Source organism: Eschrichtius robustus, chromosome 13 (assembly GCF_028021215.1).
Source record: "Eschrichtius robustus isolate mEscRob2 chromosome 13, mEscRob2.pri, whole genome shotgun sequence".
In the NCBI taxonomy this organism is placed as follows: domain Eukaryota; kingdom Metazoa; phylum Chordata; class Mammalia; order Artiodactyla; family Eschrichtiidae; genus Eschrichtius; species Eschrichtius robustus.
Window position 1 is genome coordinate 79,278,454 of NC_090836.1, and position 16,594 is coordinate 79,295,047.

At 40.9% G+C, this 16,594-nt stretch overlaps 1 non-coding gene across 1 annotated transcript; it reads left to right on the forward strand.

The window, feature by feature from the left end:
* The first annotated feature begins 4,757 nt into the window (after window positions 1-4,757).
* Window positions 4,758-4,830, forward strand: TRNAV-CAC (transfer RNA valine (anticodon CAC)). The gene has a single exon. It is a non-coding gene; the product is annotated as a tRNA-Val (tRNA).
* Window positions 4,831-16,594: the final 11,764 nt, after the last annotated feature.

Sequence of the window (16,594 nt, forward strand, 5' to 3'; positions counted from 1 at the left end):
ACCAAAATTACATCTGCTGGCACCCTGGTCTTAAACTTCCCAGTTCCCTGAATTGTGAGAAATAAGTGTTAGTTGTTTAAGCCACTCAGTCTATGGTATTGTGCTATAGCAGCCCTTGACTGAGACCAGGGGAGAGTGGAAATGTTAGGCTTGCAGGTGATTCACCTCCCAGGCCAGGTCCTTGGGGCAGATATGGGAGCAGCGGATGAAGGGAGATCCCTCTGATGGACCATTGGGAAGTGTGCTACCTCTTTGGGAAAGGCCACTTCACTAAAGTAGCAGAGTTTGTCACTTTCTTTCAGGAACTCACACTTTTCTCAGCCCTTTGCCATTTAAAAAGAATGTTCACGGGGCAAAACAGTTGCTGACCACCCAGGAAAGGTAGCCCTCAGGCAGTTCTCTCCAGAGTTGGGGGCGGGGGAGGGGGGGGTGTTGTAGCCCCTTCTGAAATCTCTGTGACGTGTTAATTTGATATAACTAACATAGAGTTTTCTAAGGCAGTTACATATTAGAAAGTGAAGGACTGGATCAAAATAAGGAATCAGCTGTTTAGTGTGATATGTAAGATACCAGAGCCAGATTCTTGGGTTCAAATCCTACCTCCACCACATACCAGCTGTGTGTCCTTGGGCAGCCTGTCTCACCTCTCTGTGCCACAGTGTCCTTGAAATGGGATCATAAATATATCTACCTCATGGGGCTATCAAATGAGTTAATACATATAAGGCTTTTAAAACAATGCCTGGCCCATAGTTGAATCTCAATAAATATTATATATAATATATAAATGTATATGCATACAAAGAAATTGTGTACAGAGCATCTTCAGAGTTACAGAAACAATATGAGCAAAAAACCAGTCTTCTCCTTATTGTACCTGCAGCCCCTGTCTTCCGTGTAATGTGACATAATTCCTATATCTGACAATTTGCATGAGGTGATGTTGGCTTAACTGTTGGGTCACCTGAAGGGTGTTATTAACTCCTTGTGTCGTGAAATAATAATTTAAATCTAGGACCTAACAGGTAGAATAGCAAGTTTGGGAAACAAAGATATGTTCCTCTTATTTCTTTTTGTCTTGTTCCTTATTGGAGTTTGGTACAAAGAAATGTAATTCAGTTTCTTGCCAAGTTCATCTTGTTTTTTGTGCACCAGTCAATGTGGTGGGCCTTGGCCACAAGGATAAATCCAGCTAGATCTCCAGCCTCAAGGAGCTCCTGCCCTGGCAGTTAGCAACAAAGTATACAACAATGGCACACGGTCTCGATTTGTCCTAGAGGATCCGGGGACAGAAGCATCCCCCTAAGGAAAGATCAAAGTGGAGGATCAGGTGAAATCATATTCATATCTTCGTCAAGACCCTCCATATATCCTCCCCTTATATAGCGCATGCTCAGTGCCAAGCTCTTGTCTCAGTATTGATACTTTACACATATTAACTCACTGTAGCTTATAAGAACCCATGAGAAGATGTTAGTGTCCATCAGTAAGTACAATGTAAAACATAAACTGCAAAATGTGATGAAAATATTAATGCTTATAAGTTAGAGTTAAAAGACAGAGGAACTGAATTTAGACACAATACCCTCATCCAAGCTCAAAATTATGAAAAAAAGAAGTCATCATTTCACAAAAATGCCTCAAGTGTCACTCCATTTCTAAGGTGCCTCATGGAAGCCATGAAAACCAGGATCATTAAAAATAATAATAATTGGGGAATTGCCTGGTGGTCCAGTGGTTAGGACTGTGTGCTTCCATTGCAAGGGGCATGGGTTCAATCCCTGGTCAGGGATCTAAGATCCCATAAGCACACAGTACAGCCAAAATAATAATAAGAATCATAATAATAATAATTGGATTAATACGATTTATGGAACATCTACTGTGATCCAAAATTGCATGTGTTTAATGTTTGTGCATAACCTAGTGCTTAGGAATGGACTCTGGACTCACACTACTTGGATATCTCAGGTATGCAATTACTACCTATGGAACTTTGAGAAGTTTCTTAATCTCTTCCCATCTCAGTTTCCTCATCTGTAAAATGGGGATAATAATTGTACCTACCTCATAGGGTTGTTGTAGGATTAATTAAGTTAGTATATATAAAAACACACAGAACAGTGCATAGCACTTAGTAAAAGCAATAGAAGTGATTGCTGTTATTATTAAAATATCACAACATCCTTGTTGTTATTATACATTTTTACATAAATGTTATTATACATTTTTACATTTTTACATAGACGATTAAGTCAACCTGTACCAGGTGACCCACCCAGAATGATGTAGCAGGGTAAGAATTCAAACTTAGGTGTGTCAGATTCTAGAGCCTGGGCTCTGAATGGGCCCATGGTGACCTTTACTCCCACTTGTAGCAGAGGGAAGTCAGACACGTGCTGATGAAGGCCACTGTCTCCTGGTGCACAGAAAGGCCATAACCCTTGGCATGCTCAGTTGCAACTCTCCCTGACCTTTGCCCACTTGAAGAGCCAGTCCCAAGGCAGTCTAGGGCAAAGGGGTGGGGCAAAGGCCTTCTAGTTGGGATAGCAACAGAAAGAGTTCAGCCAACACACTGGTTTGGGGTGGGGTGCAGTTGCTTATCACTAAGCATTCAGTGCTAAAGGCTACTTCAGAGGAGAACCGGAGCTTTATAATCAAACAGGCCTAATCACTGCTGGGATCAGAGTGTACTGCAGGCTGGTCAGATTCCCTAGACAACAAACTTGACTGTCCATAAACATCCCCTCCAGGCAGAAGGAAAGATAAGACAGGATGCCAGGGACAGAGACATTTCCTTTAGAGTCTCCTTAGGGGGTGAACAAGCTCGGGAAGTCAGATTTAGTATGTGACATTTTCATGCCTTTCTTTGACATATGTGTTCCCTCTCCTCTTAGAAGAGTTAACAATGCTTATGAACTCCAAGTGCCATCTTCCAAACACCCTTGGATCCTAGCCAATCACCAAAACGGAAGAGATATTCACACGAGACTAATTAAAACACACAGATAATGGAAGAGAGCTCCATTGGTACATTTCCTAGACATGCAACTTTTGATTTCATGATGACTTTAGAAGTCGTTAGACTTGCCATTAAATATATCTGGTATCTTTGTTGAAAAATCATTAGTTATTTTGCAAATTTGTATGCTTTCAAAAGTATATTATTGTAAATTTAATAAATAAATGAGTTTAGGGTTAAAAACACAACAACTCTCTTGGAAAGGCGTGGGTAGGGGGTGGGAGAAAGGCCCAGCAAACAGAAATAAAACAGTTGTTATGAATCATCCTTTCATTAATCCCGGGGTGTTAGGGGGAGCACAGTGGACACACCATGGCCTTGAGCCCACTCAGACCCAGATTCAAATCCTAGCTCTATCCATTGTGTGTGACCTTGGGCAGATTCCATGAGCCTCCCGTCCTTATCTGCAAATGAAGATAACAATATCTAGCTCTGATGTCTGTTTTGAGGAGTAGATGAGATGGTGCATGACAAGTGCTTAGTCTTATGTATGGCCCAGTCTTGGCTCAAAAATGTTACTTTTCTTCCTCCTATACCCCACCTCCTCTTAAATATCCTTCCCCAAGGAAGGATACTGTACTACCCTAAGCGTACAGTTAGTCACCTGTACTTTTTGTTGTACCCACAGCTGATTTGTTTCTCTCAATTTTTTCCCCTGGATCTTAGAGCAGTGATCAGGTGCTCGGTAAACATCCGTCTATCCAGACTTGGTTATGCTGTAACTTATGTGCTTGCTGTGAGCTCCTGGGGACAGGAGCTGTGCCAGCCACCAGGCATAGCTGTGTTACTAAGTGTGGCCCCTCCCATCTTGCAAGGTACACAAACACATCCATCTTCAGCAGCCAGGCAGGTGACACAAATCAGCTGGATTAAGATAACAAGAATGGTAAAGTCTGTGAGAAATGGAAGAGTGTCCCCCACGGCAGTCACTCCAATTCAACTAAACAAAACACACTTTTTTGGCCAAAACAAAACCATCTGCCCCCAGGATCTGCACCTCTGGCCATGAATTTGCCACCATAAACAGAGCTTTGCAAGTCACACATATTTTCTTATACATGTTCTCATATGATATTTCAGCAATCCTCTGAAGTAAGCATTGAGTTAACCTTACAGGCATCTGACAGAGAGAGAAACTGAGGCTCAAATACCGTGATTTGTCCAAATCAAACCTAGCTAATTAGTGGCTGACCAGGGATTTGAATCCACATCTTCTAACATCAGTCCGGGACTCCTGCTTCTCTTTACACCACATACTGTACTTGATGTACTGTGGTTTTTCACCCCCTTAGGTCTTCTGGGACAAAACCCAAACCCCATGAAAAGGTTAAACCTGTGCCAGGTTTATAGTCCCACGTCCACCACGAGTCACAGTCCATCTAAAATTCTGACCCAGGTGCCCCTGAAAACAGGGCATTCTTTGCAACCATAGGAACATGTTTTACCCAAGCTGTCCGCACCAGGAGTTAGGCAGAGGGGTGCCAGGAAGAATGGTGGGAGGAGCTCTGCTGCTGAATAGGGATGAGGAAGCAGGCTCCTAGTATCAATGTGAAGAATCTTCAAAGGGACTTGAGTTTGTAAAAGGAGCAAGAAAAACAAGGTAGAATCATAGCAATTAGAGTAAACAAGCATTTGATTTCTCTAGGCTAGTGTTGTCCAATAGAAATAAAATGTGAGCCACACATATAACTTTACATTTTCTAAGTAGTCACATCTAAAAAGTAAAAAGAGAACTTCCCTGGTGGTCCAGTGGGTAAGACTCTGTGTTCACAATGCAGGGGGCCCAGGTTTGATCCCTGGCCAGGGAACTAGATCCCGCATGCATGCTGCAACTAACAGTCCCCACGCCGCAACTAAGAAGCCCCCATGCCGCAAACAAAGATGCCACACCAAAGATTCTACATGCTGCAACTAAGACCCGGCACAGCCTAAATAAATAAATAAATAATTTTAAAAAGTAAAAAGAAACAAGAGAAATTAATTTGAATACTACATTTCATTTTACTCAATATATCCAAAATAGCATCATTTCAGCATGTAATCAATATAAAATTATTAATGAGCTACTTTGCATTCATTTTTTTTCTTACAAAGTATTCGAAATCCCATATGTATTTTGCATATACCGCTCATCTCATTTGCTCTAGCCACATTCTGAGTGCTCAACAGTCACACGTGGCTAGTGGCTGCCATACTGAACAGCACATATCTAGGCCAAAGAAAGTCTCTACTTCTGGCACAGTGGAAGTGAGTGATATAGTTGAAAGCCAGATCTGACAGCATTCTTCAAGACCACAGAGAGACCTCATTTCCAATCCTACTAATCCAATTTCAATACAGGTCTTGGAGGGCCACCATCAAACTTTGCCACCATTTGGGGGACAGTTGCGTCAGTTTCCAGCCAGTTGCTCTGCAAAGCCAATCAGAGCCATTGTGTTTGGCAACCTGTTTTTGCCTTGCAGCAGTGCAGTTCTCAGCGTGTCCCCTTTCAAATACCTATTATTCTGGTTCTGTCTTCAGTGGTGCCCTGACTGGTGGTGATTAGGGTGATGTTTTTTATGTGCCCAAGTTCACAGAGCAAATTACACAGTGTGAGTGGCATGGTGATTAAGAGGCTGTATGTAAAGACTAGAATTGTTACATTTGAATGTCTCTGAATAATGAGATTCCTATCTCCATTATATGGCAATGAGGTAGAAATTGATAGCATTATTAACTGTTTACACAGTAAGCACAATTTTCTTTTCTCCCTCTTTCTCTCTCTCTCCAGCTGCTTTCAGAGACATCAAAAGCTAGAAGAGGCAACCAGCGGCTACAAAGTCACCCTCCCCACGAGTCCCTAGCAACCCTACCAAACAGAAGTTTTCCACAGCAAGACATTTCAACATCTTGTCAATAAATCCTTTGGCAGCCTTCCAGGAGGGAGCCCACAGACCCAATCTCATGGTTTCATAGGGGAAAAAATTACAGGGTAGAGAGGTAGGCTTTGTCCAAGGTCACAAAGATATAAAGAAGGCTAGAAGACAGGATTCCAACAATAGCCATTTCTTCTCCAATTCTCATCCTCTGGCGCCTGGCTGCAGCTTTAGAACAATGGAGTCTCCCCTTTCAGTCTAATTACATGTTGTACGTTCTGATCACACACCCATTTTTCTCCTAAAGAGATGGAGAAACCAGCTGAAATGATACTTCGATTTCCCAAACACAAAAACCTTTTCAGTTGACTGTAGAAATAAGTCCTAACTAGCCACTGAATCAACAAACATCCATTTTTGCAGCAATGAAATAAATATATGGGGAGAGAGTTACAGTTATGGTGGGTTATAAAGCAGGGAAAGGGAAAGCTGTGATTAAGTGTTTTGTGGCTCTGCTCCCAGCAATGCAACATTTTTCCATCAGCCAGGTAGCAGTGACACTTTTGATATCAAGAGTAAGATCAAGGTAATAATATCCGAAGGTACTCTTTTTAAAAAACAGATCATCAGTGTAGCAATCCACAAATGCTTACCAGAGAGTGCCTCACTAGCAATGTTGCAGAAGGTAGGGGAGAAAGACTCTCTTCAATTAAGTCCTAACACATCAGTGCTTTAGTGATGGAATAAACAACTGCAGACAGCATGAAGCGTAACTGCCTCTGTGTAAAAGAGGAGACAGAGTAAGGAGATTTGTCAAGTATATGGTGGCATCAGCTTAACGTTTGTGGTAGTTAAATGAATTCATGAACAGCTGTAATGCTGAATTCCATTAATAAATATAATGATGACATGGACTGGAGTGGAGCATTATTATTCATTATGTACTAAAATGGAATATTTGTGATCTATCTTAAAAGTACCGAGTGCCTTAAAATAACAAGAAAGTTCCATTACTTCATTACCCCATCAGTAATCAAAGGTTTTGTCCTAGGAATCAAAACTGAAGGAGCTTCTGGGCAGCATAAAGCACAAGAAAACTGGGACAGGGACTTCCCTGGCGGTTCAGTGGTTGATTCCGCGCTTCCACTGCAGGGGGCGCGGCTTCCACCCCTGGTCGGGGGAACTAAGATCGCGCATGCCGCACAGCACGGCCAAAAAAAAAGGAGAGAGGAAAACTGGGACATATTCAGCAGTGTGTAAAAGATGTTGTGAAGACCTTCCGGTCTCCACTTAAACTTCACTGGGTTCAGGGAGGTCTTTCTCTGAACCCACAGTCTCGATTAACTCCCTGTGATAAGTTACCGTACTTCTACATGCACTGTTTCACTTGGTATGTTCCTTACAAGCAGGTACTCACTGTCTGTCTTCTCTGCAGAGTCTAAGCAGGGCAGGTGCCTATTTGCCTGACACAGCTGATTCATGGGTTCAAAAGGTAGAGCACCTACTTAAAGCCAAGCACTGTGCCATGTACACAAGTTACAGCAGAGAAAAAGACAGTGCTGCCTTCATGTAGTTTACACCCCAAATAGGGAGAAATAGACCATAAACAACTAAACAAGGAAGTTGATTTTAGATAATCATATGTGCTCTATACAAAGTAAAGGATAATAAGATAGAGAGCAAATACATGAGAGACTGGTCAGAGGAGGTCTCTCTGAGGACATGAGATTAAGGAAACTGAACAGTGGGAGGTTCTGGGGGAGGGCACTCCGGGCAGCCAGAGACAAGTGGAAAGGCCCTGAGATGGGAATAAGTCTCTATAGGTGGAACTGAGTGAGTGAGGGTAAGAGGGAGCCAAGGATGTAGACTGGGCTGGATCACGTACTTGGCACATAGTAAATACTCAATAAATTGTCATAAAGGGCAGGTAGCATGTAATTCTTGCGGTCTTGTTTAAAAGTGTGGGTGATCAGCAAATAAAATTCGAGACTAGAAACTTGAAACTGCAAGAATAATACAGCAGGTAAGTAAGATGAGGTCTGGGGACTCACAGAATGTGAAAACGAGATATTCAAGGCAGTCTATAATCAACGCCAAAGTGCTGCAAAGGAATGTGGGGGTAAGAGAGCTAATTGCAGGCTGACATCACATGGGCCAGGTTCCTGAAGGTGTGGTGTAAGCTGCACCTTGAGTCACTTGCCAGAATTTATTAGGTGGAAGGAACAGGAAAGGGAGGGCATTACAGGGAAATCAGTCTTATCATGTTATTCTGATGGAACTACCACAGTTATTTCTAGGCCATTATATATGTCAATACTATGCTTGTTACACAGGCAAGGGGGACAATTACATACATGGAATATAGAAGCTGGCATTGAAATGTCTTTACTTTAGGCTCATGTTGCCCCCTTGGAAGTCATAGGCTCCACCTTGAGGGGGGAATTACCTAGGTTCAGTTTATAGTGAAATTGATGAGAGTTGTGAATTTGGAAGGCATGCTCTAATTCTCATTCTCTGGAAGCTCACTAGCCTGATATTCTTGTTGTGGTTGTTTAGTTCCTTTTTAGCATTTTGTTAATTAAACCCTTTTGAAAACTGTCCAGGATAATCCAACCTGATATTATAAGGTCTGTAATATATGAGTCAGAGGGCCACCACCCAACCAATAGGCCTGAACCAGGATCTAGGTGTCTTTACCACCTTGGGTCTAATCAATGAATAATCTCAAATAACTCTCAAATCCATCTTTATGCTCTTTCCTCACCACCACTACCTCATTCAGCCCCTTGTGATCCCTTGCCTGAATCCCATCCTTTAAGTTCCACTGTTCCTCCAGTTCTTCCTAAACATTCCTCTCCACTCCCCACAACCTCCGAGTGACTGCTTGCATATTCACCATAATACACATACACGCCCTTCATGATTTGCTTTCTTCTCCATTCTCTTCTCCCTTCATGCCTCTCAAACATCCTGAGTTCAAGAAAACCAAGCTCTGTACAATTCTCCCAAAGCCCCATGCTGTTGGGAGTCTCCATGCCTTTGCACTTGCAGCTACCTCTACCTAGATTGCCCTTACCCAAACCTAAATGGACTCCTCTGATTTATCCTTTAAGACTCAGCTTAAATATCACCTATTCTCTAAAGCTTTTCCTGTTTACCATTGTATTATTTAGGGTTCTCCAGAGAAACAGAACCAAAAGGATGTATATATGTAGAAAGAGATTTATTTTAAGGAACTGGTTCATGTAATTATGAAAGCTGGCCAGTCCAAAATCTGCAGGGAAGGCCAGCAGGATGGAGATTCAGGGAAGAGCAAATGTTATAGTTCAAGTCCAAATGCCATCAGGCTGAAGACCCAGGAAGAGCCAATGTTGCAATTCAAGTATGAAGGCCACCTGCTGCAGAATTCCCTTTTGCTTGGAGGAGGTCAGTCTTTTGTCTATTCAGGCCTTCAACTGACTGGATGAGGCCCACCCACACTATGGAGGGCAATCTGCCTTACTCAACATCTACTGACTTATATGTTAATCTCATCCAAAAATACTCTCACAGAAAGACCCAGAATAATGTTTGACCACATATCTGGCATGATGGTCCAGCCAAGTTGATATATAAAATTAACCATGAGCAAGATTAGGGTTTTTCTTTCTGTCATCCTGTAGCATCTCAAATAAAACTCTATTTTAGCATTTACTATATTGCTCAAGTTATTAGTAGACACATCAACCTCCCCTCTCGTGGGTAAGGACCCTGTACTAGCCATATTTATATTCCATTCTTAATAAAGCAATAGTAAACACTTACCAAATTAATGACTAAGTGAATTCATAAACTGTTCTTACGTTGTTAGGACAATATTATACAAGCCCAATCCTTACAATAATCACCAGATGGGGGAATTATTGTTAGCTTCCCAGGAAAGAAAATTAAAAACAGAGTACAAAGAAGCCATTAACCCAACTTCCCACTGAGAGACCACAAATCCCAAGGTCCATTTAAAACCTTTGCCTCTTGATTAACAAGGCACAAAAGATGGCCTGACATCCTTAAGCTTTCCTGGGCAGTGGGCAGATGGCCATGAGGATGACTCTACCTGTGACCATCCCAACTCCTGCAACCACTGACCAATAGGAAATTCCCTATAGCAGTCTGGACTTGTATACCACCCCATGACTCACCTGTTCATAAATGTACCAGGCTTTTGGCTCAAAGCATCTGTGGCATAATAACATTCAAGAGACCATAATTCCAAGCATGTGTCATAAAGCAATTAGAACAAATTCCTACCATTACTTTGAAACCGAGAACTCAAAGTGTGAAGGGCAAGAACTCTTCAATAGCCAAAACAATGTAATTTCATTCTAGAACAAAGGGGGAGATAGTATTTGGTGAGATGGGCTTCACACTAAAGATTTTGCCAATAGCTGCAATTTTGTGAGAATTTTTTATGCTGTAGGCCTTACTCTAGAGCAGTTTATGTGTATATATTATTCCATTCTCACGATAGCTCTCTGAGGTGGGTACTATTTTGGCCACATTTTACAGATGAGGGAAGACACTGAAATGCAGAGATTAGGTAATGAGGTTAGGAAGCAGCTCAGCAGAGCTTCAAACCTAGACAGTCTGGCTCTAAAGCCCATGATGTTGGCTAGGGCACAATATAGCCCCCCTTAGAACACCTTAGAATCACAGGACCAGATTAGGAATAAATAAGGGAGCTCCTCTTTCTACCGTGTCTCACAAGGTTCTTCAGGACCTGCATCCCCATACCCCATCTATCACTCCCACCCCACCCACCCTTCCAATCTTTATGCTCTCTCTATCTGCATTCCACACTTCAGCCGAAGTGCCTTTGTGCCATCAACATCTCTTGCCTGCAGGCCACATCCTTGGCATTTCCTCCACCAGGACCTTTCTCCCCTTCCCCCTCTTCACGTGACCGACTCTTGTTCATTCTCAAGTGCCAGCCTTGCCCTCACTTTCTCTGGGGAAAGCTCTCCTGACCACCCTGCCTGAGTTGGGTGCCCTTCTCCCTGTATGCTCCTACAATCCACTCTAATTTTCTCTGTCACAGACCTTATCATACTATATGGCAATTGCTTGTTTTAATAGCCTGTCTCTTAACTGTGGTCTTGTGATCATAACTAAATACCCATCACCTTGCACGTGTCTGACTATGGTAGACACTTAATGAGCATTTGATGGAAGGAAGAATATAAAAATGAATGAATTGAATACATGCTGTTTATCACTTACTTCTAGACAGGACACTTCTAAGAATTCTCTAAAGAATCTCTAAGATTTCATCAAAAATTGATGCCCTAGTGACGTCTTCTCCCCCTAGCAACTTAAGAAGCCCCTAGACTTCTACAGGTGAGAAAAGAGGTTCCAAGAACCAAGCACTAACGATTTCTGAGGCTTTCCCTCCCCTAGTTCTATCTCTGAACCCAAACATCTATTATTAGATGGCACCTGGGGTATCTTCGAAGCAAGCTAAAGCCTCTTGATACCGCTCTAAGGTGAACTTAATCCTCAAGAACTTTTTAAGACATTGTCGGGGTGTGGTCCATGCAGGTTTTGGGGGTATAAATATGCTGTCTGTGTTCCATTATATTTTTCATAAGTAATCCTCCATCGTCGCTAAACTATGCAAACGAACTTTTCGTCATTCCTCAAGAGCACTCCCTTAGTCACAGCACAAGATGTCACTTCTGATAACAAATATTGAGGGAAATTGTGTTCATCCGGAATATAGACCCCTCTCCTGTCGTAGGATAGAAAGTTGAAAGTCAGAGAAACGTGCCTGCGTAATGCTAAGTTCATTCCTCTTTCTGAAAGAGAGGAGGTAAGAACTACACTAGACGACAGCTGAGGTTTCCAAATTTAATGCACTTTGAGCTTGTCCAGTCATAAAGTGTGTGCAGGCACTATTACTAAACAGATGTTATGAGCTGAATCGTGTCCCCGCAAAATTCATATGTTGAAGCCCTAACCCCCAGTACTTCAGAATGTGATTTTATTTAGAGATAGAGCCTTTGAAGCGGTGATTAAGTTAAAATAAGGCCACTAGGGTGTGTCCTAATTCAATCTGACTGGTGTCCTTATAAGAAGAGAAAATTCGGATACGAAAGCACAGAGGAAACACGTGTGAGGACACAGGGGCAAGGTGGTCATCTGCAAGCCAAGGAGAGAGGTCTCAGAAGAAACCAACTCTGGCCACACTTGATCTTGAACTTCCAGCTTCCAGAACTGTGAGAAAATATGTTTCTGTTGTTTAAGCCACACAGTCTGTGGCACTTTGTTACGGCAGCCCTAGCAAACTAATACAACAAATGATTAACAAACATTAGAGCAATATTAGAAGCCCAGTACATGTGCTTATCTGCCATTTTTGCTAAGGAAGTTTTGATTCTGCATTTTTAATACAAATATTTTCATTTAAATAAGACCAAAATTTATTAAATTTTCGTTAAGAAATAATTTGGCGGGGAGTGGGGGGCGGTGAATGCCATTAAGCCAATTTAATTTCTTAGTCTATTTTCTATGGCAATCAGTTAAATCATATCCAGTTTTTTTTCTATTTTAACCTTTGTTCAGCTGAAGTCATTTTCAATTAATCAGTTTTTATCAGCATGTATTTCACAACAAAGATAAGATTCATCAATCAATGTTTTGTCCAAATAAAATTTTATCAATTATGGCCCTTTATAAAGTTCCTGCTATGACTATTATTTTTACCAAGATCAAAATTTCCAGGTCAAATGCTGTTGACAAATTTTGATTCTTTTGTCAATTTTTTTAAATGTCAGTTTTTTAATATTTTGAGATATAAAACATGAACATAAATTTTATCCTTTTAAAGTATACGATTCACTATTTTTTAGTGTATTCACAGGATTATTCACCTATCACTACTATCAAGTTCCATAATATTTTCGTCACTCCAAAAAAATCACTCCCATTCCCCTCTCCCTGCCCCCAGCCTCTGGCAACCAGTAATCTACTTTCTTTCTCTATGGATTTGCATATTCTGGACATTTCATATAAATGAAATCACATAATATGTGACCTTTTTTATCTGGCTTCTTTCACTTAGCATGTTTTCAAGGTTCATCCATGTTGCAGTATTTTATTTATTCATCAGCTGATAGACATTTAGGTAATCTCTACTTTATGGCTATTATGAACAATGCTGCTGGGCTTCCCTGGTGGCGCAGTGGTTGAGAATCTGCCTGCTAATGCAGGGGACATGGGTTCGAGCCCTGGTATGGGAAGATCCCACATGCCGCGGTGCAGCTAGGCCCGTGAGCCAAAACTGCTGAGCCTGCGTGTGTGGAGCCTGTGCTCTGCAACAAGAGAGGCTGCGATACTGAGAGGCCTGAGCACCGCGATGAAGAGTGGCCCCCGCTTGCCACAACTAGAGAAAGCCCTCGCACAGAAACGAAGACCCAACACAGCCAAAAATAAATTAATTAGTTTTAAAAAAATGAGAATTGAAAATCCCTTTAAAATAAAAAAATAAAAAGAATGCTGCTATGAGCATTCATGTACAAGTTTCTTATGGACATATGGTTTTGATTCTGTTGCCTATATACATATATGTATATATACACACATACACCTAGAAGTGAAATTATTAGTCATATGGTAACTCTATGCTTAACTTTTTGAGGAATTGCCACTGTTTTCCAAACGTGCTACACTATCTTACATTCCCACTACAATTTAAGAGGGTTCTAATCTCTTAACTTTTATTATCATTTACCATGTGCAATTTTGGCTTTTTCAGCTTTGTTTTGTGTTTATTGACACTGCCGCTAATAATCATTACAAATTGTACAAAAATATGGTAGCTTGCATTTATTTCTTAGCAAATTCAAAGACAGCAGCTACTCCAAGATATTTCTATTGTCCAGAATTGGTTTATTGCAGCAGTCTGAAAACTAAAACCCATTGGCCAGATCCAGCCTGGGGCCCATTTTTGTATGACCCACAGGCTAAGAATGATTTTCACATTTATAAAAGTGGTTGAAAAAATTTAAAGAAGAATAATATTTTGTGATACAAATAAGTTATATAAAATCCAAATTTCATTAACTAGAAATAAAGTTCTGTTGGAACATAGCCCTGCTCATTCATTACGTATCATCTATGGCAGCTTTCACATGGCAACAGCAGAGCTGAGTAATTATGACAGAGATGGTCTGGCCAACAGAGCCTCAGATCTTTACTATCTGGCCCATTACAGAAAAAAAGCCTATCGTATTGTCAATCCAATTCATCTTTATTTTTCAGATCACATGGTGTGATGGGCAGTAACTAAATAGTTGGCAAAGAGAGCGCATATGGCAGCTACCCCAAGTGTGGGCCTTAGACAATTGCCAGTTGGTGAACTGTCACGATCCATAATGAGATAAGTACAGAAATTGAGAGTAAGCCTTAAAGATGTACAGAAGATTGACTGAGTAATTTTTTACCTTTGAGTCAAATACTTAAAAAACAGGCTGTGTAGTTTGTAGGTTTTTGGGGTTTTTTAAGTTTCATTTTTCTAGTTATTGATTTGTATTGTATTTTATTAAAATATCAGTTCACAACAAATTGGAAAGCTTTAAAAAAAAAACTGTTCCTTTACCACAGATAGTTGGAGAAGCTCTCAAATAGAGAACCAGTGTCTTTAGAAAAACAAAGGAGTGAATCTCCTAGGACATAAGCATCCTGGGAGAAGGGCTTTCATCTGCTTTGTGCACCTGTATGTTCCAGCACCTGGCACAATGTAATAGGTACTCAATAATACTGGACGAATATACAAATCCAATACAACCCACTTCCTAACTACAATATCACTGCCAAGGATTACTGTTTTCTAGGTTTGTTTTTGTTTTTAATTTACTCTCAGAGGCAGTATTTACAGCACAGAGTCTGGAGCCAGGCCTGGGTTGAAATCCCAGCTTCTCCCTTTACTAGCCAGGCTATCTGGGGCAAGTTACTCAACCTCTCTGTAATCCTTCATCTATCAAATGGGGATAATAGTAGTGTCTATAGAGTTATTAGAATAGTCATTTGAGTTTATATATATATATATATATATATAAATTACTTAGAAGGGTGCCTAGCACACAGCAAGAACTCAATAAATATTAGCTATTATTATTACTGCACATACATGTAAAGTGTATATGCATGAAGTGGTCACAAAACTTTCTTCTATCAGCTGCCCAAAATGGCATGCGGCACACTTCATCTTTTTAAAGTAAATGCATTTTATATTCCTGCCAAATGTAAGATCCTTAGCTTTTTAAAGACAATCTCTTTAGGTTAAGGTCATCAGATACTTTTGGCAAATATGATTTTTCATGAATGGTGAAGTATTTCTCATAAATTTGCTTAGTACAGTCTAAAGGCTTGACTTCAATTCTATAAAGTGCAACCCATGAATTGGCACAAGTAATGTGTAGAAGTTTCAATTCTGTCATCCTGCACACTACACCTACCATCCCAATCCTAAACAAACTTAACAAAACACCAATTTTTTTTCAGAGTGAATCTCTTTAAGCCTGTGGCAGCCCCTCCTCAGGCAGGTCTCTGGGCAGTGAGTGCCTGCCCCTAGGAGTGACCCTTTCTATAATTATATCTCAGAGCAATTTTCAGCATTAGGGGAAGAAATACAGCTCAAACAGCTACGCAGAAAGTCTTGCTCTCCACAAACATTCTTGCCATTCCATACTTCCCGCCTCTGGCTATGTTTTGCCTTTGGCCTAGAATAAATCTCCCAGCCTCTGACTACTGAGAACTAGACATCCTCCAAGACCAGACACCAATACCACTTCTGTAGCAACTTCCCATGTCCCTGCAGTCAGAACTAATAAAAACTCTAAAACCTTATATAATCAATCTTGTTTAATGCCTGTCTTGTCCACCAAGCTGACCCCAGAGCAACTACCAAAGTGCCTAGTACATAATGAAATGAAAAAAGATACGAAATAATACCCTCTAGGAAACTATTGACCAGACATTGACAAGCTGTTCTGCCTTTCCCCACTACCTAAATTCCACGAGGGTAGGAATCTTAACTGTCCTGCTTATTAGTCAGGGACTGGCATTACTAGTAGGTGCTAAATAAATATTGGTTGAATAAATGAATGAGTTAATGAGTGAGTGAATGAATGAGGAACCAAGACAGGGATACTCTTCATAAAGTGGGGCCATCTGATATCTTATTCGAGCTGATCTCATCCCCTCAGAGGGGTAGAGGGAGATTTCAAAATTACCTAACCCCAAACTTCAATAATCAAGTTGTGTCCCAAGATCAAAAGTAGAGTTATGTATCATGATGTCACATGTAGCATACACAGCATTACTGATAACAAACTATGAGGGTTGTTGAAGGAACAGATCTATTTTTTCTTTGTTTCCTTTAGACAATTTTAAATCATCTTCTTTTTCTGGGAGCAAAGCTTCCAGTTGTCTGTATCATTTCTCTCCTAATTTTCCCCATGCCATTAGGGTCATCCATTATGTAACATTTAAGGATTTCATCTATCTTGGTGACAATAGTGTCCCCTGGATCAGCAAGACACAATGACCTGAGTAATACTAAAAGCTCAGGTTCAGAACATAAACCCCGGCCAGGACGGGTTTACACAGAGGTCAGGGAGCAACTAAACCAATGTCACTAGCCAGTTGTTTTTACTGCCCATTGTAGACATGGGTGTTAACC